The sequence below is a fragment of the Amblyraja radiata genome, chromosome 15, assembly GCF_010909765.2.
Source record: "Amblyraja radiata isolate CabotCenter1 chromosome 15, sAmbRad1.1.pri, whole genome shotgun sequence".
NCBI classification, from domain to species: domain Eukaryota; kingdom Metazoa; phylum Chordata; class Chondrichthyes; order Rajiformes; family Rajidae; genus Amblyraja; species Amblyraja radiata.
This window is the reverse complement of record NC_045970.1, coordinates 34,118,528-34,140,684: the sequence shown is the minus strand read 5'-3', so window position 1 is coordinate 34,140,684 and position 22,157 is coordinate 34,118,528. Positions and strand designations below refer to the sequence as shown.

At 44.8% G+C, this 22,157-nt stretch overlaps 1 long non-coding RNA gene across 1 annotated transcript; it reads left to right on the top strand.

Moving 5' to 3' along the window:
- Positions 1-12,367: 12,367 nt before the first annotated feature.
- On the top strand, positions 12,368-17,605 carry LOC116981622. Its single transcript, XR_004414260.1, has 3 exons — positions 12,368-12,377; positions 16,790-16,793; positions 17,550-17,605. It is a non-coding gene; the product is annotated as an uncharacterized LOC116981622 (long non-coding RNA).
- The last annotated feature ends 4,552 nt before the right edge of the window (positions 17,606-22,157 follow it).

The following is a 22,157-nucleotide window of genomic DNA, read 5'->3' as shown; positions in this document are numbered from 1 at the left end:
TTCCACACTGTATCACTCTATGACTGTATGATGAAGTCACAGTGGGTAGGGGAATCAAAAACCAGAGGGCATAGGTTTAAGGAGAGAGGAAAATGTAACGCAAATCTTTTTACTCAGAGGGTATATGGAACAAGAGGTGATAGTTGAGGCAGGTAATATACTGTCATTTAAAAGACACTTGGACAGGGACATGGATAGGAAATATTTTGAGGGATATAAGCCAAACACGGGCAAATGGGACTAGCTTAGATGGGGCAGCTTGGTCGGCATATAGGAGTTGGGCTGAAGGGCCTGCTACGTCTGTCACACAATTACTCTATGTTCTGACCAGAGAAGGTACTTTGCATCAAAGAAATAAAGACAGCATGTTTCACCCAACCGGTAAACTGCAAAGCTGCAAAATCTTGAAGAGTAACCATGGAACAGGAGGAATTATGATTCATAGGAAATTTATGCAGTTGCAATTCTAGTTAGAACATTCCAAAATAATTAAGAATAATATTAAACATGGTGATTAATTGTTCTGCCCAAATGGTGAGTCGTTAAAGATGCACAAATCATATCTACTAACCTTGCATGCTGCGATGGGTTCTAAGCTGGCCTTCTGGGTATAACTGTAATTTTATTCCCATAACATTACAGTATCTGGCAGATTTTAATTGGAATTAATTGGGTGGTATCAGTCAACAAGGCTCCAGCCATATTCTGTGGCACGTTAAAAGTCTATCATTGCATTGGCAACCACATTGTGCTAAAACGTGTTTGTTCAAATAATTCTGTCAATAAGCAAAAGCAACATGCATTTGCGCAAGGACTTTAATGCAGTAAAATGAGCCAAATAGTTTAACCAAATTTGACTGAGACGGAGAAAGATTGGAATAAATTGGCGTTAACTTGGTGAATGAGATGGTGAACATCTGAAAGAAGTACTTGTGGAGATGATGAAAGAGCAAATTAGTCAGAGCTTAAAGGGCTTGTCCCACTTGGCTGTCTTTCACATGCCATTTACGCGACCTGCTAGCGTGTGGGTAGCGCGTGGATAGCGCGTGGGTAGCGAGGGGACAGGCGCATGGGGTAGTGTGGAGGAGTGTGGAATGGCGTGGAGGAGTGTGGACTTCGTCCTGAACAAAATCTTCGTGTGCCACCGGCCTGTCACGTAACTGACGGCCAAAGTGGGACAGGCCAAAGATCCTGGTGCGACGCATGTCTCACCTCCAACAGCAGCAGAAGCAGGCAAATGATTGCTGAGCTCGGCCTGGGGCTCACGGCCGTTGCGGATCCGGATCCACCCCCACTCCTACTCTCAGAGCGGGGCCAAGAAGATTGAAGATAGACACAAAATTCATGAGTGACTCAGCAGGACCGGCAGCATCTCTGGAGAGAAGGAATGGACGACGTTTCGGGTCAAGACCCTTCTTTCAGACTGAAGAAGAGTCTCGTCCCGAAACATCATCCGTTCCTTCTCTCCAGAGATGCTGCCGGTCCCGCTGAGTTACTCCTGCATTTTGTGTCCATCTTCAAATGACATCATGCGCTCCAGATGGCTGTGCAGGCACATGATGACGAGCGCGATTCTCGCGGGACCGTTGCGCGACTGTCACTACCGGTCCAGAGAAAACCAGCACGGTCACAGGTAGAACGTGCAAACTCTGTGCAACAGCACCATAGCCAGGATCGAACCCCGGTCTCTGGCACTGTCAGCCAGCAACTCTACGCTGCGCCACTGTGTCGCCCTAATGTACTTATAAAATCTCTTAATATGATCTGCCAGAGCTATCTCCTGCCCCCTTTTTGGGCTCCATATTTCCTTCGTAAGTTTGCTCTTCAGTTCTTCAAACTCGTCATCCAAGCTTCCTTACTCCCACCTGGAATGTGTTGCGAGGGGGAGTGGTAGCAGCAGTTATGATAGCAGCGTTTAAGAGTAATTTAGGCATACACATGATAAGGCAGGGAATGGAGAGTTACAGCCCATGTCCAGCTCTTCATTCTGACAGGAACATGTATGGTCTGTTGGTAGAGTCAGGGACCAGAGGGAACAGCATCGGAAGGGAAGGATGTGCCTTTAGATAGGAGATGAGGAGGAATTTCCTTGGTCAGAGGGTGCTGAGTCTGTGAAATTTGTTGCCACAGACGGTGGCAGAGGCCATCATTGGGTGTTTTTGAGGTGGAGATTGATAGGCTCTTGCTTAGTAAGGTTGTCAAAGTTGTGGGGAGAAGGCAGCAGAATGAGGTTGAGAGAGAAAGATAGATCAGCCATGATTGAATGGTGGAGTAGACTCAATTGGCCGAATGGCCTAATTCTGTTCCAATGACATATTGACTTATGACATGGACTTATGCATGGCCTGGACTCTTTTAAAAGCATCCCACTTTCCAGACATGCCTTTGCCTGCAAACAACCTACTCCAGTCAACTATGGCAAGTTCCTAGCTAATACCATCAAAGTGAGTATCATCCCAATTCAGAATTTTAACATGTCTTTATCCATAACTAGTTTAAAGCTAATAGAACAGTAGTCGCTGGTCCCAAAAGGAAAAAGTCCCAAGTGTTGAATGCACTTAGATATGCAGACACTGGAGGGCGTGGATCATGAGACTAGTTTATCGAGTCTGCACAGAATATTGTGGGCCAAAGGGCCTGAGCCGGCACTGTACTCTTTGTGATGATGCACAAGTTGTTTGCAGATTTCCATAGTTGCTCTCAATCTTGCTTTCGTGGAACATATTGTAGAACAGTGTAAGGTCAAGCACTTCGACCCACAATGTCAGTGCTAACCATGATGCAAATTTAAACTGCACATCTGCCTGTACATGGTCTATATACCCCATTCCCTGTGTTTTCATGTGAATGTCTAAATGCATTTTCAATATTGTTATGCTATCTGCTTCTACCACTTCTCCTAGCAACACATTCCAGGCACCTACCACTCTCTGTGTAAATTATTTGCCTCGTAAAACTCCTTTACACTTCCCTCCTCTCACCTTAAACCCATGTGCTTGAGTATTTGACATTTCCACCCTGGAAAAAAAAGACTATCTCTGCCTCTCGTAGTTTTATATACTGTACTTCCCTCAGTTATCTACTCACGCTGTGTAAGCTTGTATCCCATTCACTACATGGTGATCTACAGTGACACCCCTTGACAAGAACAGATTAAAACCAAGTCTGCTTTGACACAGGGCATGAAACAGTCAGTGCACAGCTTGCAATGCAGGACAGTGTCAGAACCAACAAAAGCTCAGCAGTCAAATTTCCTGATGTCTTGCCAAATTCAGACCACAGTATTGAAAGTTTTGGTCAGGTCAATAAATTTTTGCTTGAATTTGTTGATCTTTGGGTTTATATTTCTGTGGTAGGCAGGAACTCCAACAATACTGTCTTCCTGTGAGTGTTTCGTTTGAGCCTCGCTGAGGTTCAAATGATATGAAATAAATATTGTATTGTATTGTACATGAGGGTGGGTCAGGCGGCATCTTTGGATAGGTGAGGTTTCGGGTCGAAACCCTTCTTCAAGCTCCCGACCCGAAACGTCACCTATCCATTTTTTCCAGAGACACTGTCTGACCCGTTAGGTTACTCCAGCATTTTGTGTCTATCTTTGGCATAAACCAGCATCTGCAGTTCCCCAGAAGTATTACCCAGTACCCTGTTTTGTAACTCACCCCACAATATTCTTTACTGTACATTTTCTCTTGGATCACTGCATGAGTTTGCCCAACCTTGGTTTATTCAATATTAATTATTTCCAGTATTCACAGTACTTTGTCTTTATTTTCTCTATACTAAGCGACAGTGCTGTATGTTGATCAAAAGACAAACTGCAGAAGGAACTCAAAGGGTCAGGCAGCATCTGTGAAGAGAAAAGGGCAGCCATTATTTGGGGTTAGAACTTTCTAAAGACAGTATTGTTACCAGGGTGGATTTATGTTTATTTGATAATGACACATTAAATCTAGAGATATTCAGGCAGAAAGGTTACAAGCCTGGGATTGAGATAATTGCCCGAATGTTATTTTTAGCTCACTTATCTGCAGCAAATTTGCCTTTGTGCTATTTAATGCAAGCACTCACTTTAGTGCTCCCTCTCTGTGAATCCTGCCGCTGTCCTGTTCTTCTACCATGTTCTGACCTGGAACCCACCCCCTCACCTACCTATATCCACCGATCACTTGCCAGACTTTGGCCTGTCCCCACCTCTCTCTAGCTTTCACCTCCTGCAACAATCAGCCTGAAGAAGGGTCTAAACCGTAAATGTCACCTATCTATGTTCAACTGAGATGCTGCCTGACCCGTTAAGTTACTCCAGCACATTGTGTCTTCTTTTATAACTTTGGAGTTGTGAGGTATAGAGTTTGAAACATTTATCTTGCCTTGATTCCAGAGATCTTACCACCTGTTGAAATGTCAGGGAACTGAAATTGCTTAATGGATTGGTTTATTAGTCTTTGTCTGATATTGCGGCTTATTGATGGTGAAAGCAGAAAAATTGTGACTCCCGATGCAGGAGCTTGATCGCCCCGACGAGGAGGCCTGACACCGGCTACAGGAGTAGGATCGTCCCGTCAAAGACCTCCCCTGACCTCAAAAAAGGGAAGAGATTGAACTTTTTTTTCGCCTTTCCATCACAGTGAGGAATGTGGAGGAGTCACTGTGGTGGATGTTTATGTTAAAATGTATTTTGTGTGCTCTCTTGCTTTTTATTGGTATGACTGTATGGCAAATCAAATTCCTCGTATGTTGCAAAACACACCTGGCTAATAAAGTATTATTATGATTATTATAATTAAGATTATGATTATGAATGCAACCTAAGCAAAAAACTATGGATGCTGGAAATACAAATCAAAACCGTGATTGCAAGAAATACTCGGCAGGTCCAGCAGCATAAGTGGGGGGGAGAAACAAGTCAAGGAGCCATCATCGGGACTTGAAAGTGACTTATTTTCATCTCTGGCCTCCCATCTAGCAAATAAACCTCTCTCGCCTGTATCCATCTATCACCTGTGTAAGAAATAATTCTAGATGCTGGTTTAAATTGAAGGTAGACACAAAATGCTGGAGTAACTCAGCGGGACAGGCAGCATCTCTGGAGAGAGGGAATGGATGATGTTTTGGGTCGAGACCCTTCTTCAGACTATTACCTATCATTTGTCAGGCTTTGTCCCATCCCCACCTCCCTTCTAGCTTTCTCCGCCCGACTACAATCAGTCTGGGGAAGGGTCCTGACTCAAAACGTCACTTATCCATGTTCTCCAGAGATGCTGCCTTACCCGTTGAGTTGCTCCTGCATTTTGTTTGTAAACCAGTAACTGTTTTCCTTGTGCCTAAAGTAATAAGTTTAGTTGAAAGGAAAAGCTGTGGGTGGCGACAAAGGGAATGGCGTCCTGGGCCTGGGATCCCTCGTTGGGGACCTGAGAGGAAAAGAGCTCCTACTGCCGGCCCGCGGCCAACTACTACCGCGGGCGCGGCGTGGACTTACCATCCTGAGGATGATCCCTCGCCGGGGATCCCTGGAGAGGAACTCCGACCGCCGGCCCTGCGGTCTGCGGTGCTTCAGGCTGCGGCACGGTGGGGACTTTAAATCTTCGACCGCCGGCCTGCGGCCTACACCAACTTGAAGCCGCGGTCTCCGGTGGGGAAGCACCGATTCAGGACTTATCTGGACTTACCTTGTCTGAACATCTGGACGCCCGCAGCGGTGACTGCGCAGGGTTGTGGTCCCGACCACGGGGGAAAATGGAGGAGGACTAGCCAATTTTTGTGCCTTCCACCACAGTGATGAATGCTGTGGTGGATGTTTATGTGCATTTTTATTGTGTATTTTGTGTTTTTTTTATTGTACCGCTGCTGGCAAATTCATTTCACTTGCACTTTATGTGCACGTGATGAATAAAACTTGACTTGACTTGGTTGTGATCGGATGCCTGGATTTATAACATACACCACTTCAGAAGCTCATCAGCGCCTCTACTTCCTGAGAAGATTACGGAGAGTCGGATTGTCAAGGAAGACTCTCTCTAACTTCTACAGGTGCACAGTCGAGAGCATACTGACCGGTTGCATCGTGGCTTGGTTCGGCAATTTGAGCGCCCTGGAGAGGAAAAGACTACAAAAAGTAATAAACACTGCCCAGTCCATCATCGGCTCTGACCTTCCTTCCATCGAGGGGATTTATCGCAGTCACTGCCTCAAAAAGGCTGGCAGTATCATCAAAGACCCACACCATCCTGGCCACACACTCATCTCCCTGCTGCCTTCAGGTAGAAGGTACAGGAGCCTGAAGACTGCAACAACCAGGTTCAGGAATAGCTACTTCCCCACAGCCATCAGGCTATTAAACCTGGCTCGGACAAAACTCTGATTATTAATAACCACTTTCTGTTATTTGCACTTTACCAGTTTATTTATTCATGTGTGTATATATTTATATCATGGTATATGGACACATTTATCTGTTTTGTAGTAAATGCCTACTATTTTTCTGTGTGCTTAAGCAAAGCAAGAATTTCATTGTCCTATACAGGGACACATGACAATAAACTCACTTGAACTTGAACTTCAGTTCTCTTAACTTCTTCCTGGTCTTTGCGTGTGAGAGTAGGCTTTGTTCCTCTCCTCACTCACATTCACCCTATCTATTCCCTTCATGATTTTATTGTTTCTGACCATAATTGCATTTCCCTCAACACACCACATAATGGGATATTTGAGACAAGAAGGAAGGGAAGCACAGAATGTTTGGTTTAGTTAATTGTCACGTGTACCGAAGTACATTGAAAAGCTTTTTGTTGCGGTTATCCAGTCAGTGCAAAAACATCAAGTAAAGTCAAGTCAAGTTTATTTGTCACATACACATACAAGATGTGCAGTGAAATAAAAGTGACATGATTACAATCAAGCCGTCGACAGTGTACAGATACATGATAAAGGGAATAATGTTTAGTGCAAGATAAAGTCCGATTAAAGATAGTCCGAGGGTCGCCAATGAGGTACTGTAAATGGGAGATCAGGAACACTCTCTAGTTCGTGATGGCATGGTTCAGTTGCCTGATAACAGCTGGGAACTGTCCCTGAATCTGGAGGTGTGTGTTTTTCCACTTCTGTACCCCTTGCCTGACGGGAGAGGGGAGAAGAGAGGTGTCAGGGGTTAAGAGGAGAAGACAAGAGAATGGGGTTGTAAAGGGCATATATCAGCCATGATTGAATGGCGGAGTAGACTTGATGGGCCGAATGGCCTAATTCTGCTCCTATAACTTATGAACTTATAAACTAATAACCAGGGTGTGATTCGTCCCTGATTATGCTGGTAGGTGAGAACACAAGCGCGTGAAGAATTCATGCAGCAAATTACATTCAGGTTATTGACACCAGTGTAGAGAAAATAAGAAAACTCACGTGCGAAAACAGCCATGGATATCAAGTGATGGGCAGGGTTTAATTTCATCTGCCTTGTGCCAAAGCTAACCATTCACTGTTGTCATCATGTCACTCAGTCGTGCCCTTTACCATGTAATCACATTCTGCTTTTCATATATTTTATTACTTTTCAGGAGGCCAATTGCTCAGTGCTACCACTGCCTCAGGCCAGCAGCAAAAATTGGTATTTAATATTTAGTCTATTAGCGTCTCGGGGTGTCTACCTAATGTTAACGTTTCTCTATTGAATTTCTTCAATGGCTCGAAGGCAGACATTGACAAAGATGCAGGCAGGCAGGTTTCTGTTAAAGGGGCTAAAATCTGTAACATTTTTCATTTGCGCAGACAAAGGTCTCCTCATGCTGGGTGACAGATGCGGCTAAATTGATGCTGTTAGTATCTCTGACCCAGATGTCATCTGCAGGGTAACAGGAATGTCATTTAAAATAGGGATTTGTTCTCACAGTGGGTGGTGAATTTCTGGAAATCTCTTCCCCAGAAGGTTTAGGGTTTATTTAAAGATACAGCATGAAAACAGGTTCTTCAGCCTACCGAGTCCATGTCAACCACCCGTTCACGCTAGTTCCATATCATCCCACTTTCTCATCCACTCCCTGCACACTAGGGGCAATTTGCAGAGGCCAATTAAGGAAAGACCAGCAATTTCTGCAGAGGCCGATTAACCTTTAAACCTGCACATTTTTGGGATGTGGGAGGAAACTGTAGTGCCCAGAGGAAACCCACACAGTCACATGGAGAACGTGTAAACTCTACACGGACGGCACCAGAGGTCAGGATCAACCCTGGGTCTCTGGTGCGATGAGGCCAACAGATCTACCAGCTCCCCAACAGTGTTGTTCTGTTGTGAAGGCTAGATTTCACTGGAGGTATTTCAAGTGGAAGGACGAAATGTGTAGGAAGGAACTGCAGATGCTGGTTTACACAGAAGATAGACACAAAATGCTGGAATAACTCGGATCATTTTTTTTAAATCAGGGTATTCTGGGCTATGGGGAACTAGCACAGAAGAAGAGTTTGGTCCAGATGAGTAAGAGACATATTGAATGGTTGTCTGAGCAGCTTTAACAGTCCAGATAGCTTATTGCACAGACATCCTTGCGCTCCATCAACTCCCAACTCCATCCCAGCGCCAGGACAATGGGCACATTAAGAGCTACAGGGGTCAGATACTAAAGTGGAAGCCAATGATGAGATCCGTCCTGATCTTACTGTGAGGCAGACCAGACACAATGGACCAAGCAAGAAATTACAGAGGGTCGTGGACGTAGCTCAGACCATTAAACAAACTATTAAATAAACTTCCATTGACTCCATCTACACTTCACACTGCCACAGCAAGGCCACAGCGTGGATATAGGCCCATCGGCCAGCTGACTCTGTGCCGATCAGCGATCACCCCGTACACTAGCACTACCATACACACCAGGAACAATTTACAGTTTTCACCGAAGCCAATTAACCTACATACCTGTGTCTTTGGAGTGGGAGGAAACCGGAGCACCCAGAGAAAACCCCCGTGGTCACAGGGAGAATGTATAAACTCCGCATAGACAGCACCCTTAGCCAGGATCGAACTTGGGACTGAAGCTGTGAGGCAGAAACTTTACTGCTGTGCCACCCTGCCACCCTTGAAAGAATGAAATGGGATCAGTGCAAATGGGTGCTTAGTGAATGACACAGCCTTAACGAGTTGAAGGGCCTGTTTCTGCACTTTTTGATATGAAGCTCAACGATCCATTGATGTCCACTAGGCCAAATAGAATGAAAACAATTGGTCTAAACTAGTATCACTTTAGTTAATTTAGTTTATTGTCACGTGTGCCGAGGTACAGTGAAAAGCTTTTTATTGCGTGTAGTTAGATAGTAATTTAGCACTCGTCGACATCTTGGCTGTCAAGAAAGAGTAAACATGAACTTGGGGAGGTATTCATCTGTAAAGAAAGATGTTTGGGTTATGTTGTTGCTCTCTAGTTGCTCTTTCCAGCAGCTTTGAATGCCAGAGCCTGTGACTTCACAGGAAGTTAATAGTAAGATTAAACGAGAACTTACCAGTTTGAAGTTTGATCTGTATTTTATGAGGAGTTTACGATGAGGGATTACGTGAAGAACCCCGCCACGGCGCATGCGTGTCATTCTTCAAAGCAGCGGTGTGAAATCACAGATAACTGTAATGACTAAACATAGTAAGATTAGAGAAGAGATACCAGTTAAGTATATGATCAAGGGTGGGAGCGGAGGGCACGTAATCCCTCATCGTAACTCCTCATAAAATACAGATCAAACTTCAAACTGGTAAGTTCTCGTTTAATCTTACTATTTTACTTCGGAGTCACGTGAGTGACTACGTGAAGATTTTAAAGCTCTGTGATTTCATGCCATGGAAACGAGTCCATGCATCACGTCTGCCTTGACTGTAGGAGGAATTGTGTTAACATAATTTGGACATGAATTCGACATTGAAATCATAAAATTTGTTAACACAAATTTATAACCCCTTTTTATGGGTTTAAATTAATTTACAGAACTTAAAATTGTTTCTGCAAACGTTCCAGGTTTCATTACTGGTTTATTATAAAATAATTGGAATGTTCTCCCTAGACCATCCTGCTGCCTTGATGATTTGGTCCATTGGTACATCCAACTGTATCGCTGCCGATGTGGCTGCAGCCCTGGTGGAAAGAGATTTTAAAACATTAGTATCCACCCCAGCTTGTGTTAGCACCTGTTTCAGCCATCTTGAGATGGTCTGGACCGTCACTCTTGGTGTGGTTGCTAGTGGCTGACCAAAATGTGCCTTTTCATTGCCTCTTAGGATTTTCGTTTTCTCCATGAATAACGACAGATGTCTTACTATACACAGACGGTCATCTGTTGGGTATGACCTAATTGTATATTGAGGCCTGCTGATCCCTTTCTGTTCTGCTTACTAACTCATAAATATGAAACATAATATTTTCTGTTGAGGAAGTCATGTTGTCCAGTCTAGTTTTTGCAGTGACTGTATCCTCTGTGCCATGACCAATACCATTAGCATGACTGTTTTAATGTCAGTCTGTGTAGGAACAGAACTGTTGCTGGAGACCAATTCCTGAGCATCTTCAGGATAATTCTTACATCCCATAATTGGGAGTATCTGGTTCTTGGGGATAGTATTAAAAATTCCCCTCATAAGTTTTGTACCAGTGGGTGAGTCCCAACAGTGTAATGCTCTGTCCCCTGCCATAGGTAAGTCGATAGGGCACTTCTGGCGCAGTTGATGGCACTGTAACTGAGCCCCTCATCATAGAGGAGGCCTGCCAGATATTCCAGAACAGACGGGATGTTCATGTCTCTGTAGGTGATGTTGTTTTTATGGCAGAGCATCACCCACTCCCTGATATAGACTGTAGCAATAAATCTGGTCTATGAGGGATGGTGATACATGGTTCTAATACCATGTTTGATACCACTGGGAACCATGGTTGTGTAGGCCAATCGGGTACTACCAATACCAGATGCAGAGTCTTGTTGTATTTCCTTAATACCCGACTGATGAGGCAGGAAAAGGTGGGAATGCAGAATAAAAAATTCCCCCCCCCCCCCCCCCCCCCTCCAATGCAGCGAAAATGCATCTGTCGCCGCTGCCCCAGGGTCTGGTTCCCATGAAACATAATTTGATAACTGGTGGTTAAGTCTAGATGCGAATAAATCGATATCTGGTGTTCCATATTTTGCTGTGATATCAGCAAATACTATTTTATTCAACATCCATTTGGTGTTTTCATTAAGTTTGCGTGACCTGGTGTCTGCCACTGAATTTAGTCTTCCTGGTAGGTAAGTGGCTGATATCCAAATATCTCTCTGGATACACCATTGCCAAATTGTATAGCCAGATTGTCACATGATGTCGATTTGTTTCCACCCTGTGGTTAATGTATGCTACCACGGTGGTATTGTCTATCTGTGTCTAACATGCTGGTGATATGACCCAGTACAATATGACTTTAGGCCATGTAATGCCCCAACATTTCCAGGTAGTTTATGCCCAGTGTGAGTAATAATGATGCCTCCTGGGCAGTCCATCTACCTCCACAGCTGGTGATGGTAATGGTGGCTCCCCACCCAAGTGCACTGGCATCAGTTTGTAGTACCATGGAAGGGTTACTGACAATGATTGGATTGGAACAAAGCCAGATGTTATCTATCCAACATTTTAGTTCCATTTTAGCTTGATTAGTAGTTTCATAGATCTGTCAAAGTGACCTGCATAATTTAGAGTGCTTGTATTTTGATCTCTGTAAGTTTTGGTAATGTAGAGGTCCAAATTGTGTGGCTGGAAAGGCAGCCATCATTATGCCAATTACTTTGCTACCAATCTGATGGATGGTTTGCTGATGTCAGTGAGGTTATTGCAAGCCTCTATTAAATCTCTAGCCTTTCCCTTAGGCAGAGTCACCGACATGTGAACTGAGTCAATTGTGAAACCCCAGATAGTCCATAGTAGTGGAAGGCGTTAGTTTAGATTTGACTGGATGGAAAATGAATCCCAGTTTTCCAATAACTTTTTTGTGGCTGTTACAGTTTGTTTGGCCAATTCCAAAGTTTTGCCCACAATGAGTATGTCATCTAAATATGCCATGACCATGTGAGTACGTTTCCGTAGAAACGCTAGGGTTGTTTTCAAAATGTTTGTGAACAGCCTGGGGCTGATGATAACCCATTTGGCAGTGCTTTATACTGTCAGAGTTGTCCCATCCAGTTGAATTTTAAGTAACATCTGTGGTCACCTCGTATAGGCACTGAATAGTAAGCATCTTTTAAATCGATGCTGGCCATTGAAGTAACCTTTGGAAATTAATTGTTAAGGAGTAACAAAGGTATCTATTTTGTCAGATCTATGATGATGCGATAACCATCATCTTTTTTGTTTTTGATAAATATATTGGACATGAATTCTAATGGTTCATGTTGAGTTTTCTCAATTACACCTTTTATGTAAAGCCGCTTCAGTTCAGCTTGCGCTTTTGATATTCCTTTATCAGAAGGCACGAACATTCGGTTCAGCATATGTTGAACTGGAGGGCTGTACTTGTGTATAAACTCTATTGTATATCCCTGGATACTGCTTAAGATGTAAGTATCGGTTGATATCATGCTCCATGCATTCAGAAAGAGTGTAATCTCCACCCTCCGTGATCCCTGTATATTGTAGGGAACCAGACCCACCTACCTCCATAGTTACCAGTGGTAGGTTTACTTTTTGTAGGTTCTTTGCTGCTGTAGTCCCGCTGGGGTCTGGATTTTCGGTTTGGTTGGTGTTGGAAGTCCCCGCATCTTCCAAGAAGGCTGGCCTGGGCCATGGCCTAAAAAGACTCATGTTTTGGGTACCGGACCTTCGAGCTTTCACTAGTTCTGCTGGTGGGTGCGTGGGGGTGCTGTCTTTGGCCGTAGTGGGTTCCAGTAGGTTCTCTTGTTCTTGCACCCCCTGCACACTTGTCTTTCCTTCTGCGGACCCTCTTCCAGGTCAGCCCAGAACTGACCCGCAGTGCTCCCCTCTGATGAGGTAGAAGCACTGTGCAGCCCTTCAAGAGGTACTGCTGTGGGTTTATCATAGGGCCCACAGTGACCCGACTCCATCTCCCGGAGTCTGTCACGTTGGAGCAAAGCTCCATACAACACTCCATCCGGCTCCAGCGCTCTCGGGCGCTGGCCGCCCGCGGTTGTTCAAAGTCGGACTCCTCTGAGTCCACGACCTTGTTTGTTTTGTGTCTAGCCTTTCCGCCCAGCCGCGTGGATCTGGCCGGTGCGGAGGCGACATCGGGCACAGCTGATCCCACTATCGGTGATCTGAGTGCCGCTGGCTGCTGGTGGCTGCCTGCTGCTCCGCGGTCCTCCCTCTCCAGCTTTGTTCTTACTGCCCTTCCGTGGAGTGGATATGGCCGGTGCGGAGACGACATCGGGCACAGCTGATCCCATCTAGCCCACCAGCTTTGTCGCAGCCCGTTGGTTTATCCATCTGAAATCAGCATGGTAAAACACAAAAAGACCGCAGCTCTTACCTTGCAGGTCCAGGTTGAAATTGTCGCTACGGGTGAACGTCGTTCCACCCCGTCTGCTGCCGTTATTGACTTGTCCAAAAGTCAACGGCCCTCTTTAAATAGTCTCCCGCCTGGCCGTGGTGTTCTGGCCGGCGCGGGACCAAAAGTCGGCACAGCTGATCCCTTACGGGGCTTGTGCCTTCAGCTGCTGCTGGCTCCTGCAACTTCGCGGTCCTCCCCAGCCAGCTTCCTATCAGCACTTGTGTACACTATTTTGTCCAGCTTCCCCCCCTGTGAAAAACCCAGCGCGGGGAACATTAATTTTTGCTTCCCTCTCCCGCCTGGCCGGGGCCTGGTGCGGGAGCGAGTCGGGCACAGCTGTTCCCATTACGGGAGATTAGCGTGCCTTTGGCTGCTGCTGCCGGCTGCCCGCTACTCCGCGGTTCTCGCCAGCCAGCTTTCCCGCAGCCTTCATGGATCCGGTCCATGTCTCCACCTAAAAGGTAAGTGGAAGGAACGCAGAGTCTTCTTACCTGCTGTTCCTGGCTTTCAAATTTTGCCGCTAGTGGAACGTCATTCCCCCTACTGTGACTTGTTGCAATGCGTGTAGCGATATGATACGCATGCACCGTGGCGGGGTTCTTCACGTAGTCACTCACGTGACTCCGAAGTAAAATACAATTTAACACCCAGAAACTATCAGTGAAATACAGCACAGCATAAAAACATAATCACACCAAATACCCAAGACATAAACTTGATCTCGATAATAACATTTAGAAACACATTTTCTAATGCTGTTTTGGTGTGGGCTTGCTATGTTGTGAGTGGAAAGTTCCCCGCATGCACAGGGGGATAAATGGAACAGATTAGAACCAAATAAACTGCATAGTACCCATAGTACAGGGCAGCACAGTGGCACAATGGTAGAGTTACTGCCTAACAGCAACAGAGACTTGGCTTTGATCCTGACTACGGGTGCTGACTGTGTGGAGTTTGTACGTGCTCCATGTGACCGCATGGGTTCTCCCCTCCTGTTACCTCCCACATCCCAAAGTCAAGGGGGTTTTTTAGATTAAATGGCCTCTGTAAATTGTCCCCAATGTATAGGGAGTGGATGAGTAAGTGAGAAACTTAGAACTAGTGGGAACGGGTGATCAATGGTTGGCCTGGACTTGGTGGGCCGAAGGGCATGTTTCCATGTTGTATCTCAAAATGAAACTAATCTATACTAAACTTGGGGAACAAAGCAAAATAATGGCACAAATTGTTATTAACTGTATTATTTACAATACAACATCAGAAATCATATCAAATGTCTTGATTTGGGAAGCTTTTTGAGTTCACATGGTTGCATCAAAGAATTGATTTAACCCTCCAGGATCTTCAAGGCTTACAGAAATGTCCATGCTTCCCACGTTCAAGGCGCCAACCATCCAAGCCTTTCGTAGCCTCTGAAGTGCAGCTGTTGCCTGAAGCATTGCTTGACCAAGATCTCGCCTCAGTTTATGTACTGCTAACCCCACACCCATGCTCATCTCCAGAGTTATTTATTCTGTGCAATTTCTGACCAACTTCTATCATCAACAGGAGGTCAGGCAAAAACTTTGTTGCTGCTATATGCAGGAAATGGATAAGATACGATACAATACAATAGAACCTTATTGATCCCAGGAGGGAAATTGATGGAGCATTATGGATTAAGTGCAGGCAGACAAGAGTTGGTCCTGCCATTAGGGTGAGAAGATGGACGATGGCTCGCTGGACGATTCAGATGGACACGACGGCTGGAGGCCTTGCCGCAACCTGGGGCTCACCTGGATCCGGCACCGCACTGGAAGACCGAGGGTGCAGAACGAACTGGATTTTTAAAATGGCGTCAAAGCCTGGCGCTCTTGCAAGCGGTCTCAGTGGACTATTTCAATACGCTTTGTACTATCAGGGATTGTGATTAGCTATAGCGATATTTTACTTAACTGTATGCAAAAAAATAATTTCACAGTACATGTCTGTACATGTGATAATAAATAGCCATTGAACTATTGAAGTGCCTGTTTTGGTGCTGTATTGTACTATGTTCTATATTCTACATTCTATCCCAACTTGTAGATGGTCCCCTTCACCCATCACCCCAGCCCTGTTTTGACTTTCCAAAATGTAACACCATTAACCATTCCTCTAGCCACTTGTCCAACTAATCTGTAACCACCAGCCTGCTGTAACCACCATCCTCATTGACCACAATACGACCTACTTTGGTGTCATCTGCAAAACTCACTATTCATATCTTGTACATTCTCATCCAACTCGTTGATATAAACCACAAACAGCAATAGGTCCAGCACCAATCTCTGAGACACACCACTAGTCACGGGCCCCCCACTCTTGAGAAACAACCCTACACCACCAGTCCAAAACTCATAGTGTTTGAAACAGAGCATATGCAGATTGGTGCAATCCATTCAACTATTCACAGGACCAGGAAAGACTTTATCTTTCTTTGACTTTAAATCTTTTAAACTCAGAATGTTTGACATAAGTAACTGAATGAAGAATGATTGTGTTAATCTTCATGCTTCCCAAACCATAATGCAAATGGTCAGAAAAAGCAAAAGACAACTCAGCCAACAATGCACCATTGTGGTCTCTTTGGTCATCGGTGCCAGCTCCGGCGCCACCCGTTGCCCGACTGCTGTTGAGAGTCCAACGCTGCAGAGGCTCCAGCGCCGCTGAGGCTCCAACGCCGCCGAGGTTCCACCGCCGTAGCCGAGGCTCCATTGGCCCAGGCAGGCTTCACCGTCCAGCTTCCCCACGGCCTCCCGGGAGGTGCTTGCCGCGGCGGCCTGTTGTTTACGCAATCCCATGAAGCATAACCTCCTGACGTGCCCTCCCACTTATTGATAAAGACTGTGGTAATAGTAAAGGGAACCTGATGCACGTGTGTTTGGCTTGATTGTATTCATGTATAGCATTGTATGATTTGATTGGGTATTGCATGCAAACAAAAGCATTTTATTTTATCATGGTACATGTGATAATGATAAACCTAAAGCTAGAATAAGAAATCAGTTGTAAAAGTGGCCTTTGGAGAGATGATATTTTTTTGTGAAGAGGTAAATATTTGCTTTTAACTCTCAGGTTTAGGGATTGAGGTTCAATGGTCCAATGGTTACTTGGTGCTTTCATTGTCACATGTGCGAAGTGCAAATGGCCAGTGAAATTCTTCTCTTACTAACAATCCAGTAGAGTATTGCAATACCTAAGCACATCCCCGATTAGCAAATTGTACATAAATATTCTACAGATGCTGCATGCAAGAGTCGCCATTTTCAAAGTCCAGTCTAGCTATTATGAGCGGTGCCCGATCCAGGCAAGGTCCTAGCTTGTCTGAATCCCAGTCGGGGTTTCATGTTGTTTAATCGTTTAGGGAATCACGTAGGGCAGAAATTCCTGATGTGCACTCCGGCTGCGCACTACAGACTGTGGTGAAAGTAAAGAACGAGAAATCAGTTACAAAATTGGACGAGAGAAGCAGAGTTCCTTCAACATTATGATCCACCAAAGTAATGCTGCATTCCGAAGAGGATCACATGGCTGTGAATGTGTACTTCAGCGAACCATCATCTGTAAATATGATAAATAAGAGAGCAGAAATAATGGCAATTCTCTTGAGACCTGTTACATTTCTCCCACTTTATGCCATTGATCAGCGATTCAACATCAACGTGCAGGCATGGCTCAGTAACGATCTGTCTCTTTAATTGAATGCAGCTGACTGTTGGGTAGCAGCAACAAATTCAGCCGGTGAAACAAAACTGAGCTGTTGCCATGGCATTCTGATAAATTGTCATGCAGCCTCCTAAACCATGAGTAGCTGTTATAAGGTTCAGGTTTATTATTGTCATATGCACTGAGATACAGTGAAAACCTTTGTTTTGCATGCTACCCAATCACATCAGATAATACCATGCATAAATACCGTCAAGTCAAACTCAAGTACAATAGTTGGAGCAAAGGGAAAGATACAGAGTGCAGAATATACTGTAGCTCTCAGCATTGTAGTGCACTAGTTCCATAGGCAAAATGAAACGGCAGCAATGGGGTAGAGGTGAATCGAGTAGTAACCTGGCTTGTGGAAGGACAGTTCAGAACCTGATAAAAAGGGAAAGAGGGGAAGCAGCTATTCCTCAGAAGCTGACACAAAGTACTGGAGTAACTCAGCGAGTAATAAAGCAGCATCTCAGGAGAACATGGATAAGTGACGTTTCAGGTCGGGACCCTTCTTCAGACACAGGTAGAAGCTGTTTATGAAAGAAGCTTTAGACTTTAGACTTCAGAGATACAGCGCAGAAACAGGCCCTTCGGTTCATCGAGTCCGTGCCGACTAGCGATCACCCTCTACACTAGCACTATCCTACACACTAGGGACAATTCGAGATATTTACCAAAGCCAATTAACCTACAAACCTGTACATCTTTGGAGTGTGGGAGGAAACCAGAGCACCCGGAGAAAACCATGCGTTCACGGAGAACGTATAAACTCCGTACAGACAGCACCCGTAGTCAGGATCGCACCACGGTCTCTGGTGCTGTAAGGCAGCAACTCTACCGCTGCACCACTGTGACGCCTCTTCTGCTGTTCCAGAGCAAGGTGAGGAAGGGTATCCTAAGGAATTGGAAGATTCCTCTTTACAACATTGTTATTGAATGGGGATATCATATTTTAGTCACAATGGAAATCTTGTTACACCAGGGCACCTTTCTTCAGATGTAGGCAGGGACTCTGATGGAGAATACAGGAACACAGTAGGTTGCTCAAGCCTGAATAGTGAAAGGCTTGATTAGAGTGGATGTGGAGAGGATGTTTCCACTAGTGGTATAGTCTAGGACCAGAGGTCATAGCCTCAGAATTAAAGCACGTTTCTTTTGGACAGAGATGAGGAGGAATTTCTATAGTCAGAGGGTGGTGAATCTGTGGAATGCTTTGCCACAGAAGGCTGTGGAGACCAAGTCAATGGATATTTTTATAGATAGATAGATTCTTGATTAGTATGCGTCAGGGGTTATGGGGAGAAGGCAGGAGAATGGGGTTAGGAGGGAGAGATAGAGCATCCATGATTGAATGGCCAAGTAGACTTGGAGAGCCAAATGGCCTAATTCTGCTCCTGTCACTTATGACCTTATAAGATGATCATGGCTGATGTAAGTTCACCTCGACTCTTCTACAAAAAGGATTTCACTGTGCAATGCCTCCCTACAACCACCGGTGTTCCAGATAAACCAATTGAACTCTGCCCAACCTCTCCCTCTGGCTAATCCCCCCCTTGTTCCTTGTTCATCAGTCTATGAAAGTAAGCATGCAGGTTCATCATACAGTGAAGAAAGCGAATGGCATGTTGGCCTTTATAACAAGAGGAGTCGAGTATAGGAGCATAGAGGTCCTTCTGCAGTTGTACAGGGCCCTAGTGAGACCACATCTGGAGTTTTGTGTACAGTTTTGGTCTCCAAATTTGAGGAAGGACATTCTTGCAATTGAGGAAGTGCAGCGTAGGTTCATCAGGTTAATTCCCGGGATGGCTGGACTGTCATATGGTGATAGAATGGAGCAGCTGGACTTGTATACTCTGGAATTTAGAAGGATAAGAGGGGATCATTGAAATATAAGAATATTAAGGGTTTGGACACAATAGAGGCAGGAATCCCCGATGTTGGGGAAGTCCAGGACCAGGGCCCACAGTTTAAGAATAAGGGGCAGGACAATTTAGAATGGAGATGAGGAAAAACTTTTTCACACAGAGAGTTGTGAATCTGTGGAAATTCCTGCCTCAGAAGGCAGTGGCCATTTCTCTGGATGCTTTCAAGAGAGAGTTAGATAGAGCTCTTAAAGATAGCAGTGTCAGGGGATATGGGGAGAGGCAGGAACGGGGTACTAATTGTGGATGATCAGCCATGATCACTGTGAATGGCAGTGCTGGCTCGAAGGGCTGAATTGGCCTACTCCTGTACCTATTGTCTATTGTCTACTGTATATTGCTGATAAACAAGCTTCCTTATCTAAAAAGGGTTATTGGTGGCATTTGAATGCAGCTATCCAGGATGAAAGCCGCAGGGGTTAAATTGCTGTGCAGCCGGCTGATGCCTTCACAGAGACGCAGCTTTTGCAACCCTGTTTCTTATCAGAAACAACAATCCTGGGAATCCACCTTGTAACAAACAAGCTCCCACAGGGACGTAGACTGTGCAGATGCCCCCAGAGTCCTCGCTATTGAACCGATGTGCTTATTGATCCAGCAATAGTAAAGAACGCTTTGCTGCATTCAATGCTGCTGTGGGAGATGTTGGAAAAACAAATATAACAAATGCCCTCTTAATCATAGCGGCAAAAAAAACCCCTGAAATGTATCAGGGTTTTGCCAATTGACGAGAAATTGTTGCTCGCGGAGATGATGAATGCTCTTCCAATTTGCTGACATTTAGAGGGATAATCTGTCAGTGCTCATTGCAAAGTAGTAAATGCTTTTCATCTGTCATCGTGTCAAAGAACATATGCATATTACACACACAAAAAAACCTGCACTCTGGTCCAATACACAAGACCATTTTGAGATCCATCATCTGACCATTTGCTATGGCTCTTGGCCTCTGAGTCAAAAGGCTGTGGATATAAATATGACTCGAGGTAGATGAGCACAAAAATCTAGGCTCTCATCTACAGCACCACTGAAGGAGTTCTATGACATTGGAATGGACAATAAGGCCCAATTATCTTATTAGGTGGATGTAAAAGTTGTGAAAACATCATAGTAAGGACATGCACAGAATCAATGTGGTGGGTATACAGAATGAGCTGCCAGAGGAGGTAGTTGAGGCAGGCACTTTAACAACATTTAAAAGACATTTGGGCAGGTTTAGAGTGTATGGGGCCAAGCACGGGCAGATGGGACAAGTGTACATGGGGCATCTTGTTCTGCAGGGGAAAGTGGCACTGAAGGGCCTGTTTCCGTGCTGTATAGCTATGTCCCTATGACTCTACTGGACCCTCCCATGGGTTCACAATGGGCTGGTAATGAGAAGGACGTCAGCCCTAAGGAATTCCTAACTGGGGATTTTTAGTTGCACAAGATGTTGGTGAGGCCGCACTTGGAGTATTGTGTTCAGTTTTGGTCCTCCCCACTGTAGGAAATATGCTGTTAAGCTGGAAAGAATGCTGAGAGGATTTACAAGCATGTTGCCAGGACTTGAGAGCCTGAGCTATGGGGACATGTCAGGTAGACTAGAACTTTATTCCTTGAAAAGCAGGAGGCTTCGGAGTGATCTTATAGAGGTATAAGATAGGTAAGGCTCTTAAAGATAGCGGAGTCAGGGGATATGGGGAGCAGGCAGGAACAGGGTACTGATTGGGGATGATCAGCTATGATCACATTGAATGGCGGTGCGGGCTCAAAGGGCCGAATGGCCTACTCCTGCACCTATTGTCTATTGTCTATTGTATAAAATCATGAGGGGAAGTGATAGGATGATCCTCTTTTTACCCCAGCGTATGGGGAATCAAGAACTGGGGGCATAGGTTTAAAAAGAGAAGGGGAAAACTTAATAGGAAGCTGAGGAGCACCTTGTTTTCCACAAAGGATCATGAGTATACGGAACAAGGTGCCAGAAAAAATACTTGATGCAGGTACAATGACAACATGTAAAATACATTTGTACTAGTATATGTATAGGAAAGATTTGGAGAGATATTGGCCAAATGCGGGCAAATGGGACTAGTTGGATGGGGCATCGTCGATGAGTTGCACCAAATCTGTTTCCTTGCTATACGTATAGGAAGGAACTGCAGATGCTGATTTACACTGAAGATAGACACAAAATGCTGGAGTAACTCAACAGGTCAGGCAGTATCTCTGGAGAAAATGTCACCTATTCCTTTTCTCCTGAGATGCTGCTTGACCCACTGAGTGACTCCACCATTTTGTGACTATCTTCCATGCTATATGACTCTATGATTCTATGACTATGTAAGTGACAACAAACCAGAATTCCTTACTTTACAGTGAAATGCCTTCTTTTAAAGTTGAGAGATTATAGTGCGACACTTGTGCCCTTTCTTTCTGGCTGCCTATCCCGCTCTGCCAGGAGCCAAGCCCTGTGTTATACCTCATATGATCCAATGAAGTTCACAATTGACCAATTCATTTGATTACACCCTGTCCTGACCACGTTTCCTGTCAATGGTACACTACTGACTTTTTTTTAAATCTCAAAAATAAACTTATTCATAAAAAGATATGTAGGGATTACAATAAAAGTGGTACCTCTTAACAGTCATAAGACAAGTTAGAGTTTAATGTCGACTCATTTGTCAATAAACTTAACTTGTACACTCATGGTATCATCAAACCAATACATTTGATTTACAAAGGACAAAAGCACTCAACTGCAGTGGCCAAACTCAAGAACAGTCTCTTCCCCTCTGTTATCAGACTACTGAACACTCCTCACGTGAGCTAGAGTGGAAGTCCTGATCTTCCAACCTACACAGTGAGGAGATTGCGCTTTTCCCTCCGGAACTGTGATGCTACATTACATTCGGAGCCCTCTGTCGCTTGGTCTTCTGAATCATAATGGAAAAGAATGGGGAAAAAAGAAAAAAGAAAGAAAAGGAGTACAACTTTGAGCCAATTCCTGAAGTTTTCCTGGATATTA